Below are 19,448 nucleotides of genomic sequence, written 5' to 3'. Positions count from 1 at the left end.
GCGTTGACGACACTACTGCTGCGGTGTTGGTCATTTTCAGTTGGTAATGTTCGTCTTCTTCATCACATATAAATAAAAAAATAAATAAATAAATAAATAAATAAATTATGACATGTTGGCAGCAAAATACCCTGTGCAACAAAATTTGTGTTTTAGGTGGCCAGAGCAAAAAGCTACTCTCTCACCACTTCACAATGCTCCAGACACACAGGCAGCACCAGAGACAAGTATATAGCATGCTTCTTAAACAGATAGCCCAAAATCGCAACCATTTATTAAATTAAATTGTGGGATTTTACGTGCCAAAACCATGATCTGATTATGAGGCACGCCTTAGTGGGGGACTCCGGAATAATTTTGATCATCTGGGGTTCTGAAACGTGCACCTAAATTTAAGTACACGGGTGTTTCCGCATTTCGCCCCGTTGAAATGCGGCCGCCGTCGCCAGGATTTGATCCCGCGACCTAGCGCTTAGCAGCCCAACACCATAGCAACCACGGCGGGTGCAACCATTTATGGGTGGTAAACGACATAAATTACAACGTTGGTGCTTCAGCTACAAAGGAAGAATACATTACATAAATAAGTACATACATAAAACACATCATAAGTGCAGTGGTTAGCAAATATACGTAGAAGAAAAACATATACCAAAAAAAAGTTCGCGCTAATTGACCCGAAAACATTATACAAATAATTAATGTGTACTTTAGTTATTGGAAAAAAATATTAGTACATTGTTTGTCGTATTCATTTACTACATTTTGTATGCCATGTTCCACACTTTCGGTTCCGTAAGGTGTACGAGAAAAATCTGATAAGGTGGTGGATGCCGAAAAAGATCTGCACCCGAAATTATTTTCATATTTGCTAGATTTAAACGCTCAGCTGGTTTCCTAACATTGTAGTTTTGCAAGTACGTAATGATTTGTGTGTGTAAATGTCTCTAGGCTTTAAGAATTTATTTTTCCAATAAAGCAGCTCGGTATGGTCGAAGGACTTTCGTACTTTCGATTGCACGGAGCGCTTTCTTCCGTGTTAGACATATTTTAATGAAGGTTTGTTGCTGTTGTGGTAACCCACACCAAAGGAGGAAATTATAAACGTTATTTTAGGAGGGCATAGTATAGAAACGTCTTTTATGGGAATAAGAAGTGGGTGACGATTAAAGTAAGGCATACACAGTGCTTTACTTTAGCGATAATTTTCTTACGTCAGGACTTGCGTTCCAGGACTTGCGTTCAGAAAATACACCTAGTATTTTACCACATTTTTCAACTTGAATTACGTTTTGTTACAAACTGTGCACCCAAGACCACGGAGGTAGCTTGGGGCTGGCGGTCTAGAGCTTGACCATCAGGGAGGGGCCCAGGTAGAGACGCGGACGTTCGACGTAACGAGTAACAAAGAAGGATTAATTACATCGCTAGGGAGAAGTCAGTTCTACAAGCGTCCTGACGGAGAGCAGCGACACACACACTAACTTGTGCTGAAGACTGATGTCAATTGGCGGGGGCGCTCAGTATATATAGGAACGCCCTCGCTGAGGAGGAGAGAGCGAACGCTCTCCACGCTTGTGGCCGCCGCTTGGTACATAGAAGTAAATTCAACGTATTTTCTAACTGACACTGGCCCAGCAGAGGGAAACGCACTGACGCGCGCACACGCTCACATTGACACCGCCGGCGTCTCCCTTGCTGAGGAGGAGAAGGAGCGAATGCGCACACGAGGCTTAAAGGCAACTGCAAACTCCTACCTTGGTAGACGAGATTAGAGACACACACTGGAAACATCCGTGTCTTCACCAAATAGGAAGGGATCAACCAAGTTGCCCCATATTTCTGTTACCTTTGTGTTAGTCTGAAATTTACAAGTATGCTCATGCGATCGAGAATGACATCTTTGAAGCATGTCCCCTAATGGTAATATTAATAAAGCTTTAGCTGTGACGAGGTTTATTGGAGTCGTCGAGCGATAGCCGAAGACACAGCGGCAGCAACGATGGGCTCATCTGGACGACGATGATGATGATTTTTTGATTTATTTATTTCATACTGCAGACCAAGAATTGGTCCAAGCAGGACAGGTACAAGCGGTAGGATAAAAGTACAAACACAAAAAATAACATGGGAAAATATTACGCGATATGGAAACATAACTACAATTAATAGTACGTATCACCAATTAACAGTACGTAACATGGGAAAAAATAACACAAATGGAAATGCCAATTAACAGTACGTATCAAGGCTCTAAGTAACAGAAAATTGGCTAAGATCAGTTAGACGGTTCCATTCTAACACAGTACGCGGGAAAAAGAAAAACTTAAACGCGTTAGTTTTAGCAAACTACGGAGTTAAAGAATGAGCTTGGTGATGTGTGTGTCTAGTGGACAGAGGAGATAAATATGCATGTGGATCAAGGGCTAACTTATGATTAAGAAGTAGGTAAAGAAAGTTTAGTCGGTTCTTTTTTCGTCGTTGTTCAAGTTTTTCAATGTTGTTAGCAGCCATGAGTTCAGACGGTGAGTCTGTACTTTTAAATTTAGAATAAACAAACCTAACTGCCTTTCTTTGTACAGCTTCAAGTTTTCTTATGTTAGATTTAGTGAAGGGGTCCCATACCACACAAGAGTATTCTAGTTTAGGTCTTATATAGGTAAAGTAACTGAGAAGTTTAATGTTAGAAGGAGAATTTCTAAACTTATGCTTTAGAAAACACAACTTACGAAAGGCGGCAGAACATATGTTGTCTATGTGTAGGTTCCAAAATAGGTCATTAGTTATTGTTAAGCCGAGATATTTGTAGCTGGTTACCTGTTGCAGTGATGATGAGCCAAGGTTATACGTAAAGTCAAGAGGTGTTTTTGTACGAGTTACACAAAGATAAAGAGTTTTTTTGTACGTTTAGAGCCATACCATGTTCATTACACCAGTTTAATATGTTATTAAGACTAAAATTCAAATTGTGTTGATCATTAGTACAAGTAACTTGACGAAAAAGCACAAAATCATCCGCGAACAGTCTGATTTGAGTTCCTGGTAGTACTACGTTAACAATGTCATTTACATAAAATAAAAACAACAATGGCCCCAGAACACTGCCCTGGGGCACGCCTGATGTTACAGGAAGAAAGCTCGAATTTCGATGACGAAAGCACGATGATTTATTTATTTATTTATTTATTTATTTATTTATTTATTTATTTATTTATTTATTTATTTATTTATTCATTTATTTATTTATTTATTTATTGATACCTCAAATGCCCCTGGTATGGGGTATTACATGAGGGGTGGGTTACATTTGTACGAGTTCTTCGATGAATGACTTGAAGTGGAACGGGTCAGAGTGGTGCGCAGCGTCGGTGGGCAGATGATTCAGTCATTCGCTGTTCGAATGAAAAATGAGTTGAGGTGCGCAGTAGTGCGCGCAGGTGGTGGGTATACAGCTTTAGAGTGACTGTTGCGGAGCGAAAGGCGATGAGCAGGTACGATAATCGAGTGAGCAAGAGACGAGTGATAAAACTTGTGGTAGAGGGACAGGCGCGCTATTTTTCTGCGTGACACAAGACTGGGAAGATTAGCCGCTATGGTTTAGATCAGTGACGCTAGAATAGTATGAATAATCTGAGAAGACAAATCTAATAGCACGGTTTTGAATAGACTCAAGAGATTTCTGTAGGTTAATCTGGTACGGGTCCCAAACTGCGCATGCGTATTCCAGCTTGGGACGAATGAACGTTTGGTACGTTAGCAATTTTACGTGAGGAGGGGTAAACTTAAGGTTACGCCGGACATAGCCAAGGACACGGTTAGCTTCAGTTGTTATGCTTCCTATATGATGTGACCAGCTGAGGTCATTAGTCACTGTGATACCAAGGTAGTTATACGATGAAGCTAAAGATAATTCGGAGCCAAAAATGACGTACCTATGTGCTTGGTAGGAAGCTCGGCGGTGGAATGAGATCTGCGAAGTCTTCTTGATATTTAAACACATTAGCCAAGTTCTACACGAGTTTTCAACAGTTAGTAAATCGTTTTGAAGGGAAATGTTATCATGGAAGCTATGGATAGGACGGTAAAGGACACAATCGTCTGCGAAAAGTCGAATACAGGAGGAGATGTTTGTCGGTAGGTCATTGATGAAGATTAAAAAAAGTAATGGTCCGAGGACGGTGCCTTGAGGAACTCCGGATATAACAGGCGCTAATGAGGAATAGACGATATTCTAGTTGACATTAAGCGGAAGAAATGGAGCTGGGCAGGCCATGTAATACGTAGGATGGATAACCGGTGGACCATTAGGGTTACAGAATGGATACCAAGAGAAGGGAAGCGCAGTCGAGGACGGCAGAAAGTCAGGTGGGATGATGAGGTTAGGAAATTCGCAGGCGCAAGTTGGAATACGCTAGCGCAAGACAGGGGTAATTGGAGATCGCAGGGAGAGGCCTTCGTCCTGCAGTGGACATAAATATAGGCTGATGATGATGAATGAGGAAGTATGCCCATTAATACAGACAAACTGTTGCCTGTTTTGTAGGAAGTCACACAGCCAGTCGAAGACAAAGGGGTTAAGATTTAGGTGTGAGAGCTTAAGAAATAGTCGTTTGTGTGGTACCTTGTCAAAGGCTTTCTCGAAGTCGAGGAACAGGGCGTCTATGGGAATATTGGAGCTGATGTCATGAGTAAATAATGCAAGCTGGGTCTCACAAGATAAACCTTTTTAAAACCATGTTGCTGTGGGTGAAAGAAATCAACAGAGATTAGAAACTTGGTTACATGCGAATAAATGACGTGCTCCATTAATTTTGAAGCCACACACGTTAATGAAATCGGTCGATAGCTATTATGTGATGACGAAGTGCCTTTCTTTGGGACTGGGATGATCTTGCCCACCTTCCAGTCCTGTGGCACCACTCCTAATGACAAGGACTGTTGGAAAATGTGACAGGATGACACTTGTACTATGCTTGGTATTTTTTAACACCTTGGAGTTAATTCTATCGATGCCTGCAGAAGATGACAATTTAAGATTGTCAATTAGTTTGCTGATGCCATGAGGGCTGACTTGTATATCGGGCATAGTAGGGTAACTAAATTCAGGAAAATTGGGCAGTTCATCATTCGGTTCGAGAGTGAATACAGAAGAAAAAGTCTCATTGAGTACATCAGGAACTACTGCTTCAGGAACAGGGTTATTGTGATCGTCGCATAAAGAAACAGTTTTATGTTGGGCTGGTTTAATTGTTTTCCAGAATTGCTTTGGATTATTACGCAACATTGTAGGCAATGTAGTAGAAAGGAAACGTTGCTTAGCTTCCGCTGCAAAGCGCTGAAATGTTTTTTCAGCCACGTGGTATCTTTCCCAAGCGCATGCGTTGTTAGTATTTTTGGCGGCTAGAAAATGTCTCTTCTTTTTGTTATTCAGACGTTTTAAGTTGTTATTGAACCAAGGGGACGATACGCGCTCTGTAACATAAATGGTTGGTATCTATCTATTAATTAGGTCACGCATTTTGTTTTTAAACAACAGCCAGTTTGTTTCAACTGCTCTATCCAGAAAATCAACTAGGAACCAAGTGCAGAACTCAGTTAGGTCTCTATTCATGCTGCCATAATCTCCTTTATCGTACAGTGTGAATAATTTCTTTTCTTTTTTAGGGAGTAATAGTTTGCAATGAATGGAACCATGAACTATTACGTGGTCACTCAACCCAGGTAAAATTGTTAGTGACGAGACATTATCAGGGTGTGACGTCAACAAAAGATCTAGTATGTGTGCGCTTTTATCAGTAAGTCTCGTTGGTTCCAAGATGAGCTGTGTAAGACCAAATGTGAGGCACATGTTCAAAAATTCACATTCTTCGTTATTCTTTGATAAAGATTAATGAAATGCATCCACTTTGAAACGGGGTGGTCACAAATGGTCACCTAACCTGCTTGATTTAATCAGATTTGCTATACATGTTTTTTATCTAGCATTCTTGCATACATTTCATTTATCTTTTTTTTTTTTTCAATATTTACCTTGTACCGCTACCTATAACATAGTGAGATCAAATCAGGTCGTATCAATCTATTCCCTGATTTTTCCCCACCAATACTGTAATGTCTCTTGCTTATCTCGACTGCTGACCGGTTGATGCTTCCGTCCACTTTAAACCCAAGCGCTTCTGAAAGGTGTACGTTACCTAGTGTTCTCACTGGGTGAATCCCTTCACATTCCATTAGGATGTGTTCAGTGGTCTCTGGATCTTTGCTGCAGCATACACATGCCTGGTCAAGTTCCGAATGAGCACGAGGTCGTGGGATCGAATCCCGGCCAAGGCGGCCGCATTTCGATGGGGGCGAAATGCGAAAACACCCGTGTACTTAGATTTAGGTGCACGTTAAAGAACCCCAGGTGGTCCAAATTTCCGGAGCGTGCCTCATAATCAGATCGTGGTTTTGGCACGTAAAAGCCCATAATTTACTTTTTAATTTTTTTAAGTTCCCAATATTTGCTTCGGTATATTTTGGTCCTTATTTATTTATTTATTTATTTATTCAAAATACCCCTAAAGGCCCTCAAAGAGGGTATTACATAGGGGGACATATTCCAGTGACATGTGAATAATAACATTGAATAATAACAGGCAACCGGATCGAGCTTGAAATAGCAAGGCACTGCCATTTGTGTTATCGTACATATTTTCCCGTCTAATTTCTTTCTTATCATTGTTGTAAATCTCCATGGTCCTTTTTATTTCCATTCTTTGCATCCAATTCACTGTCTCTATTTCTCTCACTTTCTTTCTGATGGCTCCTGGTTGTCCATTTACAGTTTGAATTATCCTGTACTTGGTTGCCAACTTTCTTGACCTCTTCCTCCATTCCGTGTCCACGCTTTTTAGGTACAGAAAGTTCTGCAGTTTAGCCGCCCATTTATTTTTATTCATATACCTGAGTCTTTCTTCAAAACTAATATTGCTCTGTGTTTCTCTGACTTCAAAAGAGGCCCAACCCGTGTCACCTTGCATTACCTAATTTGTGGTTTTACCGTGGACTCCCAAAGCCAACCGCCCTACTGATCTTTGGTTAACTTCCAACCCCGACAAGATAAACTGATGCGCATCGCGCGGAGGCGAGCGTCATCTGGTGCTGCTGTAAGGAACCCAGCGGCGTGCGTGCTTCGTTGATATTGGTTGGCTTATTCGGCAAGGAAGCAGCCGGGCCGCAGCTCCCACGGTCACGAAACCCGGCGAGGTTCGCAAAGAATTCGCAAACGGACTCATAGCTTAAATCACAAAAGCTACTAAAGCTGGCGGATTCACAATGGCAATGTTTTTGCAGGTCATATGATTCACGAGCAGACCCTCTGTGGGAAATGCGCGGGCGTGTCTTGCGTTCTTAAACTTTTGTTTCAGCTGCTAATGTTATGAGGTCACATGGGCTCAATTACCGCCAGTTTTATGAACTTCTGAAGACAGCGGAATGTGAGTTTGTAGACGTGTCATTTTAAACGGCAGTTTAATGACTGAGTTGAGGAAAATTATGGCTAGATTTCCAGCTATAGCGAAGTAATCAGATTTCCTTGCACAGAATAATCGCCCCGAGCAACATATGTCAATTTATAAGTGGCTCTAAAATGGTCCTTTTGCGTCGGCTTAACGGATTTCATCAATAATCTCAACGTGAAGCTCCAAAGCATCTAAGGACATAAATGGCTTCAGGGTGAAACCCAATCGGCGATTGCACACATTATATTTTGGGAGCGATTCTCTGATATTGAAGCGACGAAGGAGGACCTACACATGTTCCAAAATTCATTTAGCCGCAGTGTGGATGCACTGCCAGGTTCCGTTCAGTTAGAAGTAATTCAACTGCAGTCAAACGATCTTTTGAAGAAGACGTATTAAGAAGAAAATGTAAGCAAATTACTAAGTCTGAACAGTTCCGACACCTAAAGCAATTTGTCCGCGGGTAGATGTTCATCTTCGGCAGTAGCTACCATTGTAAGCAAACTTTCTCCAGAGTGAAATTTGTGAAGTCGAGGTAAAAGGCTCATTTTCTCATAAACTTATGAGTTCTCTGCCATTTTTTTGTCTCATCATGGTTGCCACCGCAGTTCAGTGAAATTATAGTGATAGCATCAGGTTCAACCCTCACATCAGCCCCCATCCTATGTCTTGGCAAGGTAGTGCATTTCGCATGCATTCAAATATACCGGGTGTTCAAAATTAAGTTTACGGAATTTTTAAAAATCGCTTGTGGCAGGTAGCATAATTCTTATCGTTTCGCTGGGTTGTTCGAAGAGGCGGACATTAGTAGCACGAGAAATTGAAGCACGTATTCAACTAATTAACAAACATTAACTAATTAACTTCTTAGATAATTACTCTGCGGCACATATTGCAATTTACAAATCCTAGCCGGTGAGTTTGCAAGACGCATCCAATTGAAATGAATATCCAGCATGACACCAGTTTCGATATATTATTTCCCAAAGTGTGCCACGAAATACGTGAGCGTTCCTGTTACTTTTGTGCTTCAATGTATAAGACAGCATTTTTGTAAAAAAGTAAGTGGAACAACAGTGCATCTTTAGGGCGAGTTTGGTGGCGCATATCTCCAACCTGGTGTCATTCTGGAAATGTATTTCAAGTGAATACGCCTGACAATCTCACCAGCCACAATTGGTAAATCGTAATATGTATAGTGAAGTAATTAGCTAAGAAGCCAATTAGTGAATCTTTGTTAATTAGTTGAATGTGTGTTTCTATTTCTAGTGCTACTAATGTCCGCCTCTTCGAATAACCCAACTCAACGATAAGAATTATGCTACCTGCCACAGGCCATTTTTAAAAATTCCCTGAAGCTTGATTTTGAACACCCGGTAGTACATTCTGCTTAGTGCCCTGTGTGGCATAATGTTAATATTACAAATATGTGCGGATGATAGTGTAAATGTGGGAATTTATATTTCCTCCTCTATTATTTTAAAGATAGTTCTACTCAACATCAATTTATTGATCTTATTATCACTTCTGATATTTTTTTATCAGCTGCTCATGCTTTTTAGCTGCGGTTCGTTATCCGTTTTTACTTGTGACATTCTTTATGTACAGTACGCCGTAGACAGCGAGTACCATTGTTATTTATTACAAGTTTAAAGCCTTCGCAATTATGGTGAATTTTCTTTCCTACGTCATGCAAATTGTGCTTTGTTTCAGTGTTATCACCTGCTAGAATTGTGGTAGGTAAAATGAACTTTTACTCCAACTTTCACGTATCGTCATTTTTGGCAATCTTTCAAATGTAAACGTTGTGAAGGATAAAAAAAAAAACGCCATACACCAGGCAGAGAGCGAGAGGATAAGGCACACGCGCCCTTTGTCCTGTGCACTGCGCTATCTTATTCGTGACAATGGCGCACAAACTGGCATACGCCATTAGAGTACTGAAACGCAAACACTTTAAGGTGCTACGCCACATACACACAAAATATTTAAATTGGAAGCCAGGATATAAACAACTTTTTTCCCGAATAAGCATGTCTTATTTATTTTATTTATTTTTATTTATCATATACCGCGGACCGAATACGTTCCAAGCAGGAGGCAGAATTCAAAAAGGACAGAAATATTTAACATTGAGAAAAAGCAAGCGTATTGACAAACATCACCACCCCTTCCCCTGTCAAGAAAGTGGTGGTAAGCGAAGTTTGTAGCAAGACGGCGCTGCCGCAGCCGTCCCGCTTCGTTTGCCCTAAACGGAGGGTCGGCGGCTATTCGCTGACGTTTGGCATCAACATCGCGCTGCCGCAATCCAGGGTCCGCAGCTCTTCGCTGGCGTTTTGCCTGGGCTTCGGAAGCCCTCACGCTAGAATTGGACGACAAGCTTCGCTTACCCCCGTTTTCTCGACAGGGGAAGGGCTGGTGATTTTGTCTCTTTGGGTCCCACGTGTGACAAGGGTAGTTAAAGGGCGCGTTACAGGTCCCCGAGCCCACAGGGGTATGTGCCATTGAGCTTGGACCCTTTCTGCACTATCACCAGGATAGGCGCATTTTTCAGTGTGACACCACCACCACCGCCGCCGCCGACACTTGTGAGCCTATAAAGCTTTGATTAAAAAAAGTCACTGAACGTGGAGGGAGAGAGAGAGAGAATAAACTTTAATAAAAAGAGCACGCGAGCGTAGGTAGCTTCTCCGCTCTGCAGTGGGTGGTCCCCTCAGTTCAGGAGTCCAGCGGCCTTAGCTGCCCTTCTCGCTTGATTGACCAAGTTGAGCTGGTCCGTCGAGTCGGAGCTGGACAGCGCTGCCTCCCATTGCCGTGTGGTGGGGTGTGTTATAGGTGTTAGCTGTGGTGTGTTTGCGCAAGCCCATACCATGTGGTAAAACGTTGCACATTGATCGCAGTGTGGATATTTATAGGAATACAGCGCAGGGTGTATGGCGTGGTAAAGACTCAAATGTGGATATGTGTTTGTTTTGAGTTTTCGCCACATTACGGCTTCCTCTCGCGTCAGAGCATTATGAGGTGGGGGTAGTATTCTTCGTGAAAGGCGATCGTGTTGTAGGATGTGAGTGTAGGTTAATGGTATGGGCTCTGGTTGGAACTGCTCGGCGCGGTCATCTCGTGGCTCCCGGTGTGCATGCACTCGGGCGTAGGCGTGTGCCTGCTGATTGCCGCGTAAGGACTCATGCCCCGGAGTCCACACGATTTGTATGTATGGTGGCAGCTGGTGCGCTCCATTCAGAATGCGATGTACGTGCGGCCCTGGAAATTTTGGCCCTGGAGTAATTTCTGCATGCCGTCTCAGAGTCCGTCAGAACTATGACGCAATCCCACTGCGGTCTCGTCGTGATGGCTAACGCTATCGCTAGTTCCTCTGCCTCCGCAGCGCTCATTCTGGAAACAGACGATGCATTTATTTCGGTCCCGTGATTGTCGACTACGCTGGTGACGAATGCGGTGCTTCTTGCGGTGCTGGCCGCGTCTACGTACAAGACATTGGGGTGGTTTCCATACTTTTTCGCGAGCGCCTGCGCTCGGGCTTGTCTCCGTCCGATGTGGAAGTTTGGGTGCATGTTCCTGGGAATCGGTGAGACGTGCATAGTTTCTTGTATTCGTGTTGGGATTTTGGTCAGTGCGCTGGTCTTCCGTACAGAATATCCAAGACGTTGCAAGACGCAGCGTCCCGCTATTGTGCGTAGTAGTCTTTCCTTCTGGCTTACCAGGTGGGCCTCTATGATTTCCCGTGCGTTGTTGTACACCCCTGTCTTCTCGAGGCGAAAAGTAGCCGTTCCGGGTGGGAGTCCGAGCGCTTGCTTATACGCCTTGCGTATCAGCCGGTCGAGTACCTCCACTTCCGCGTTCCTTAAATTTAAATATGGTGCCGAGTACGCAATGCGGCTCACAATCAGATCCTGCACTAATCGGATAAGGTCCTTTTCCTTGAGTCCCCTCTTCCTGCTGGTAATACGTTGAATCATGCGCAAGATCTGCGTGGTCGTGTGTTGTAGCTTCTGTATGTCGTATGTATACTTATAGAAAACTGAACGAGCAATGCATTCCAATCAGCTGCGCCTCTTCCTCTTCACAACCACAATCTCTCTCTCCAATCTGCGATTGTATTGGTGAAAAATGCATGCTTCCAAACATTCGTGCGAGCAAAATAAGATTCAATATAGTGGTGGTGCCTATGACGATATTCTTCAAATCATTGTTTAGTTACGCATTCTTGGGGATCGCTGACTAGTTTCGAAAAATATAAGTGGCTAAGGAACATAGTTTTAGCAATTCTGCATTCTTTTGAGCATTCCAGCTTTGCTTTCTGCAACACAGCAGACACAGAGTCCCGGCATTTATAGCGGTTATATATAAAACGAGCCGCTAATCTGTGATTTTTCTCTATTTTTTCTATAATTACCGTTGTGTAAGGGTCCCACACAATACTTGGGTACTCTTAGTATGGCTTTATACGCCTTGTAAGTTGGTTTGATAATCTTAATTTGTGTTTAGGAAGCCTAATTTTTTGCAAGCTGAAGAGCATATGTTACCAATGTGCGTGGTCTATTTAAGCCTGGATGTAATCGTAATTCCTAAATACTTATATTTATCTACTAGTTTGATCTTCTTACCGTTTATGTTACACGAAAACACCAGTTTGTTTCTTTTATTCGTAAGACACATCTGGGGCGGTATTCTGTTAGAGTCTACCTAGTGGACTGTCTATTTCAGCTGTTACTGATTGGCTGCTGCTTGACGTGCAGGAAGGAGACTGGCTGGCACCTTCGTGCACATCAAGCAGCAGCCAACCAGCGAAAGCCGAAATAGACAGTCCACTAGGTAGACTTACAGAATACCGCCCCTGTACTGTTTTTTAAGATTAATAATCATATCCCACTTAGCACACCATTCTGCCAGTAATTTTAGATTAACGTTCAACTCAATTTGGTCAGAAACAGAATTTATGGTTTTAAAAATGACGGCGTCATCGGAAAACAATTTACTGAAACAGTTGATTTGACAGAGTCTGCCATATCATTCATATAGATGTTAAAGAAGACAGGTCCTATGACAGATCCTTGGATTACTCCCGAGTAAACTTCTAAATTTCCAGAGCACAATCCGTCTATATGTACATATTATTTTCTGTTAGTCAAATAAAATATAACGGAGTTGATTATTTCTTAAGATATACCAATTTTTCATTTTTAGTATTAGTTTATTGTGAGAAAACCTGGCAAAAGCTATGGAGAAGTCCCAAAATATTATGTCCACCTGATCATTCATATCCAGAACTTAGCGCATTCAATAATGGTTGCTATTACCTGCGTTTTAGTGGAAAAGCCCCGTTGGAACTCATGCTATGCATTGAATCATATTGTGTTTATCCAAAAAGCTATTTAACTATTTTACCAGAATGAATTAATGAAAGTCCTTTATTTAGAAATGGGAAGGCACAGGTCCTAAGTGGGGTAAATGGGGCTTAATGTCATCACTCTTCACATAATTTACTGTTTCAAGAAATAGGCATTCTCATGTAGGAGTATGCACCCGTACTGAGGCGGTGCGTGACCAGTGCTGTGGTATGTCGGTCCCCTTAAACCTTTTACCAGATTATGCTATAACACCTTTCAAGAAATACACGTAAGGGAAATTGGTCGATATTTACTAATTTCTACTGGGCTACCTTTCTTAAAAACTGGAACACGAACCAGTCAGTACTTTACCAGTTTTTAAGCACTAATTAAAATATTATGAGAAGAAATCTACCTATCAGCTGTGCGTATTTCTTAAGAAAAACAGCCGGAATTTTATCTGGACCTGTTTACTGCTTTGTGTCTAACCGTAAGAGTAGTTGAACTACAACCTCCAAGAATATGGGCAGACCGCCTGATCCATCTGTTGCGGGAGTGATATCACAGTAGTTGTCCGGCTTTGAAAACACGCTTTGAAAGTGATAATTAAACAGTTGCGTTATTTGCCTGCTGTCTGTAACGAAAGTGTCGCCCAACGCCACCTGCTCGATTCGTCAATGGCCCTTGGCCCCCAAGAAATGCTAGAATTCTAGCGGGCTTTCGGATGCAAAACGCCCAAGTGTTTCAGTGAAATAACGTTCTCGGGACTCTCACATTTTATACGCAAGGTCAGTTTTTAGTTCTTTAAGCACCTGGTCGTCAGCACACTTTAATTTCCTGCAACGCTTTAGCCAACATTTTATCTGGAGCACCTCTGGTGACCGAGGGCTCGCTCGACCAACCTTTTTCAGTCTGTCTGAAATAAAGTTTTCTGTACAGTGGTGACAGCACGATTTAAACTTGGTCCATGATACGTTAATGTCATCATCACAAAAAGAGAAAAGACAGTACTCTAAATAAAGCGCCATTTGAACATGAACCGCAGCAGAATAATATTTCACAACCACAGGTTTTGTTTTATAAGAACCCGCCCTTCGCGGAAAGATACAAGTAAAATAAATAAGATTGTGATCTGAAATGCAATCGTGAACCTGCGTTACACGACCCTGAATGTGATTCGAACAAAATAAAAGGTCCATGTGTTGGGACAAGGACCGTTTAAGTTTGTATGCAAGGATTATGTCAAACAACACTTCAGATATGTGGACATCAACCGAACCAGACTTAATTTCCCCCAAATTAATACAAGGAAGGATAAAATTTCCAGTGACAATTATAAATTCATCGTGGTATTTTTCTAAGTAATCATCGCGTTCTAACAAGAATTATGGTGCGGATCCAGGTGGCCTGTAAACTTCCGCAATAATGACGGTGTTGCGGCTGAATTCGATTTTGCAAAAAATTCTTTCATGACCGTTGTCAACTTCGGGCAGCGGAAAGGTTGGAAGTGCACATTTTACAAAAATTGCAGTACGGGTTTCTTTTGCTTCACGATCTTTCCGATAACAACATGAAGGTGGGAATACGCAACTATCTGGTATATCAGCGTGAAGCCACGTTTCTGTGATGACGGTATGTGAGGGTCATATGACAGAAAAATGCATTCAAGCCGTTCTGGTTTATTGCACACACTTTGCACATTCAAACAAACAATACAAAGAAACTTCTGCGCAGGCTCCTCTTTAATACAAGAGCGTCAGTCATCTATTTTAGTATTCATACTTAGCAACACTTTACAGTTCTTGGCATTGTCCCATACATAGACGTTACCATTCACAAACAGCTTGTCGCAAACGAGTTTCAGTTTGTCATTTGGAAGGCTATCGACTAATTCAGACAACCACAATTTCTTTCTTATCTGCAAAGTTTCTTGAGAATAATCGCTGGAAATTGATCGCCAATACCCTTAACTTTCGAGCAATTCTTAAGCGGGGATATCTTTTCGTTATAGTTGTACAGGCGCACAATCACAGGTATCATTCTTTCCCGGCCTATCAATCCTATGAATACGTTTCTTTGAACTGACACTAACGCTAAGCGTTTCTTGGAAAACTTTGGGGACAAATTTATTCTCAGGATCCTGCGTTTTTCCGTCAGGGGATTCTTTAATACCGAAAACTAAAAGGTTGTTTCTGCGAGCTCTGCCTTCGAATTCAACAAGCTTTCTATTTTGAGTCAACAAAACTTCTTCCAAATATTGTACCGTTTCTTCCAGTTTTAGTATTTTCAATTCATTCGCATTAGATAACTCCAAGACCTTGTCCAATTTTGTAAGCTTCTGATTCAAATCAGAAAGTGTAGCATCGCGTATCTTGCCCGCATCTTTTATATCTTGAAGTTCGTCAAGAATTACATTTAGTTTCTCCGTAACGGTGGGACCGGGATTGCTTTCTACGTCACCAGAAAGCAGGAATAGGAGAACAATCCAACAGTCATTAGTAATGTGAGCACGCCTACGAGAGCAAAGCAGCATGACAAGAGTACAAGAATTCGTACGAACAGTAGTAAACAGACTGTAAAATCTAACCTGCACAGAGATCCAAACATGGCGAAACATGCTGCTTTGATGAGCGCCGCCGTGCCCTCTGAGGTGATGCCAAGAATTCGCGCGTTTTATAGCGTTTTCCGTCAACTTCACACAGCTGTCAGGCCAATGCGACGTTCAATTTTCGGCAATGATAATGGGAGCAAGGACTTGTAGCCGGAACTGTTGTTTCCACGTGCCTGAATACACAGAAATTAACAGCGCACGCGCAGACAAACCAGGCTGATCAAATAGGCTGAAGCTTGAAGGCGACGACACAAAGGAGAGGACTGCGTTCTTTGGAAGTCCCTTCAGAAGCCTGTTGTGGCGTCTGGATTTCCACGGTGTGAACCCATCCCCGGGGGTTTCCAACGATGCCGCCGCAACAGCGGCAGCATCGAAGGCCGCGTTGTGAGAAGCACTGGTGTATTTTTCGTCCGTGATTCAGCCGGAATCTTCCACGAACCAGGGTATCGGGAACGGCTGGAAACTGAGGTAGTCAGGCGTTGTTGGGCCGCCGCTTTCGTCGTAGCCGATGTCAGAGAATGGTTCATTTAACGATTTCGCAGGTAATACTCTGTAAAAAAAGTGCTAGTTGCGCCAGCAGTGATTAGTAACTAATGAGTTGGTGAATTAAGTAACGCTTTGGTAGTTATACAGCTAGGTGTGTTACTTATGCAATGAACTAAGGTAAATGCAATGTGACAAATATTAAGGAAATAATATTCGAGAACTAAGCAAAGTTAGAAAAATTTGCAATTTGGACCATATTTTCAAAATTAGCTGTAAATGCCAAAATAATGCATGAATTTCTTTTGTTCTAGCTCGTTGCACACATTTCTTTGTGAGGAATGAGTGTGCAAAATTTTATATCAGAATATTTATTAAAAGAAGTTATCAAAGTTTACGAAACAAGAAGTGGATCAAAATTTTGTTTTCAGAAAAACGTAAACAAATCTTCAAACCATTGAAAGCTGTCAAGAACAACACAGAGGCCTAAAATGCACCAGATTCATAGCTGGAGCCCTCATGAGATGCACTAGTCTCGTTTTGTTCGTGTGGATGCTCGGCGACAACATAAAATGAAAGTACTTTTGTGAGGGGGTTTATTGCGTAGACCAGCAGCCTTGGCTAAAGAGCGTCGGTCGCTGTCCCGCGCTCTCCGGGCTGCTGGACTTCGTCCTCCTCTCTCAATGAATGCGGACTCACTTCCCCACTACACTTTGAATAATATTTATGTACAAGAAATAGTATTGATTTTCGGTTTCGCAAGACGAGGACGAGGGTTGGAAAACTCACTGTAACTCCCAAACCAATGATGATAGGAAGATAATTTCTTTTGCAACATGTCGCTAAATGTTTGGTCATTCATAAATTGTAGGAAACCAAATCAATCCAGTGCAAGAAAATTGACATTTGTATGGGGCCTCGCACCTTAAGCCAAATCAACAAGAATTTTAAAAAAATGCCGCACTTGTGGTAAGAACACACCAGCATAACAAAAGACCCTTTGTAAAGAATGGCGTTGTTTCCGATGTTATCGCAACGTTTTTTAGATATCTGCATGGTGCAGATAAAATGACTGTAAACAAGGTAAAAATTTCCGCCACCATTTCACCCTGTGGAAGTGGATTTACAGCGGAGCTGTTGCCGGCGTAGCGCCACGACCACAAGGCGTCGCAGCGTCGAGATCGCGCCCTTTCCGTTGGTGCTTCAAAGCCGCGGTGCATGTTCGCGGCGTCCATACGCTTGCGCGTGACCCGCGTTCACGAAGGGAACGGCACTGTAAATTTTTAATAGTTTTTGCCCTGATCTCGATTACGGCCGCAGCACCCTCTGCGCGACCGATGCAACGGACAGATCGCCCCCTAGATACGTCGTGTGCACACGTTCGTCACGCGCGCACGCAGGTGTGTCGGAGTGCGCATATATCCTCATTCTAGTAGACCCTCCGCGTGGCAAAAGCGCATTATTGAACTAATTCAATTTCTCAAAGTGCGTCACAACATTTGTAAAGTACGACTTTCACACAACCTGCAGGCATCATAGCATCGGTTTCTAATTTCAACATACGAGAAAACATAACTCTGTTGTGCGGAAATTCAAAAATGCACTTGCTCCGGAAACAAACATTTTTCCTTGTCAACGCGACGGTGTACACGCACGGATCCAGAAAATTTGCCGGGGTAGCCATGTAAAGCGTCGCTGTAGAAATACTGCTTTTCTTTTTTCGGAAATGTGAGGAAACTTGTTTGCCACGACCAATTTTGCGCAATATTTTAGACCGATATGCCCACGTATACTTGGCGGTAAAAGCAAATTTATACCCCAAATACTCTTATTTCGCTGCTTCTCCGGAGATTATGTGTTAAGAATAACCCGACTAAGTTCAATACAAATTTATTTGAATAAAGCACTTCGATTACGTGGAATAAACTTCTTACTCGACACCGTGTACCGTTGCTTATGTTTGGTAGTTTATTTTCACTAATCTTTATTTAATTATTTACTCTTCGGCCCTCTACTCGGCCACTGGTCACCGATCCAGCCCTTTAGCCAAAACGTTGGCAAACCCCTACGTTAGACCGTACACTACCCAGTCACCCAATTGGCGGTGAGAACGGCCATAGAAATAGACCGATAGGCAGGCAGACACCATAAAATGCGTGGAGTATACTAAGAATGCTAATCGCAATAAAGTTGTTGTACCCATCCATTCCCGTTTGGAGAATCGCCACCTAATCACGACAGGCGTAACAGATAATTACGTCGTTCTATTTGTATTCTCGCGTCTAATGCCGGCGCGGAAGCAAGAACACTACCAGTACATGAATAAAATAATAAATAAGCCGGCTATCTTTGGGCAAACTCTTGCCCAGGAAGCAAGGCAGCATTAAACTGACGACGGTAGTCGTCGTCGGACCTAAAACCGGCTACATTAACTGGCATCGCCTCACATTCTAGAGCAATAGCTGGTGCTCGCAATATTAAAGATTCAGCATCATTATTTCCGTCATGCGTTACATATCTGAATACAAAAAACGCCTTGTCCGCCATCGATACAGAGGCAACGCAGACAAAATTTTAGATACATCAGGCGCGGTCTATGCCTAGCTATGAAATGATAACAGCGATATTTTGAATGAAGTACGTAGTTACTGTCATATACTAAGCCAACAACTCATGGCAGTATTTTTGACGAGCACAATACTAGCATCGCAAACTTGTTATATAACGATATAAGTGTCTTTCTTTTCGTTCTATGCGTCCGCACGGCTTTTCGTGAGTTCATCAGCGATTGAAATGAAAGTATTTATGTGCAAAATGCTAAAGTGTTCGCAAACTGCTGCTGAATAATCTAATACGCTGGTAACCGCTAAAAGAGTAGCTTGGAATACAAAAAGATATGCGTGTTGCCCCCCCCAAAAAGAAATGTTTACGCTGTACAATGCATAAGACAACTTTGATGAGTCGTTATACAGGGCCTTTAAAGTTAAAATAAAAGTAATTTAAAGAAAAACGCCGCGCTAGCTACGCAAAATGTGATTGCACAGGCTGTCTATGCACATTGGCGGGCAAACATTTCGCGCCAGATTAGGATTACAAAAAGCATATTATGAAAAAAAAAAACATTCTTGAAGACAACTTCGTTTGATTATCTTGGAGCGCTTCTGTTCCGAGATTTCATCAGATTTGACACTCAGTATGTTGATTTCTGCCCCCATTTAGGAGCGAGGATCTCAATAAAATGTCAAGCGGTGAGGGACGTTAGCTTGAGGGAAAGAAAGAATGTCAATCGTTGCTTGTTTTAGCCAGCCGATAGCAAGAGCACAGCTGTTATCAGCTTCTCGCAGTTTCAAAACGATATGCCACACGCAGTAAGCTACGTCACAATGGGCTTAACGTTCGTTCAAGATCCACGCCACTGACAGCGAAATGAGCTGATTGAGTATAACACTTGATAATGAATGACTCGGAACAGAAATGCTCCAGGTGAATCAAACGAAGCGAACC

The 19,448-nt window shown here is 42.3% G+C and overlaps 1 protein-coding gene across 17 annotated transcripts in view; it reads left to right on the top strand.

Annotated features, from left to right (window-relative positions):
• LOC119458481 (medium-chain acyl-CoA ligase ACSF2, mitochondrial) overlaps nucleotides 1-19,448 on the top strand; it is a 574,759-nt gene that overhangs the window by 65,953 nt on the left and 489,358 nt on the right. The window lies entirely within an intron of this gene.

This window comes from Dermacentor silvarum, chromosome 7 (genome assembly GCF_013339745.2).
Source record: "Dermacentor silvarum isolate Dsil-2018 chromosome 7, BIME_Dsil_1.4, whole genome shotgun sequence".
In the NCBI taxonomy this organism is placed as follows: domain Eukaryota; kingdom Metazoa; phylum Arthropoda; class Arachnida; order Ixodida; family Ixodidae; genus Dermacentor; species Dermacentor silvarum.
The sequence above is the reverse complement of the archived record's forward strand: the minus strand, read 5'-3'. Positions and strand labels throughout refer to the sequence as shown.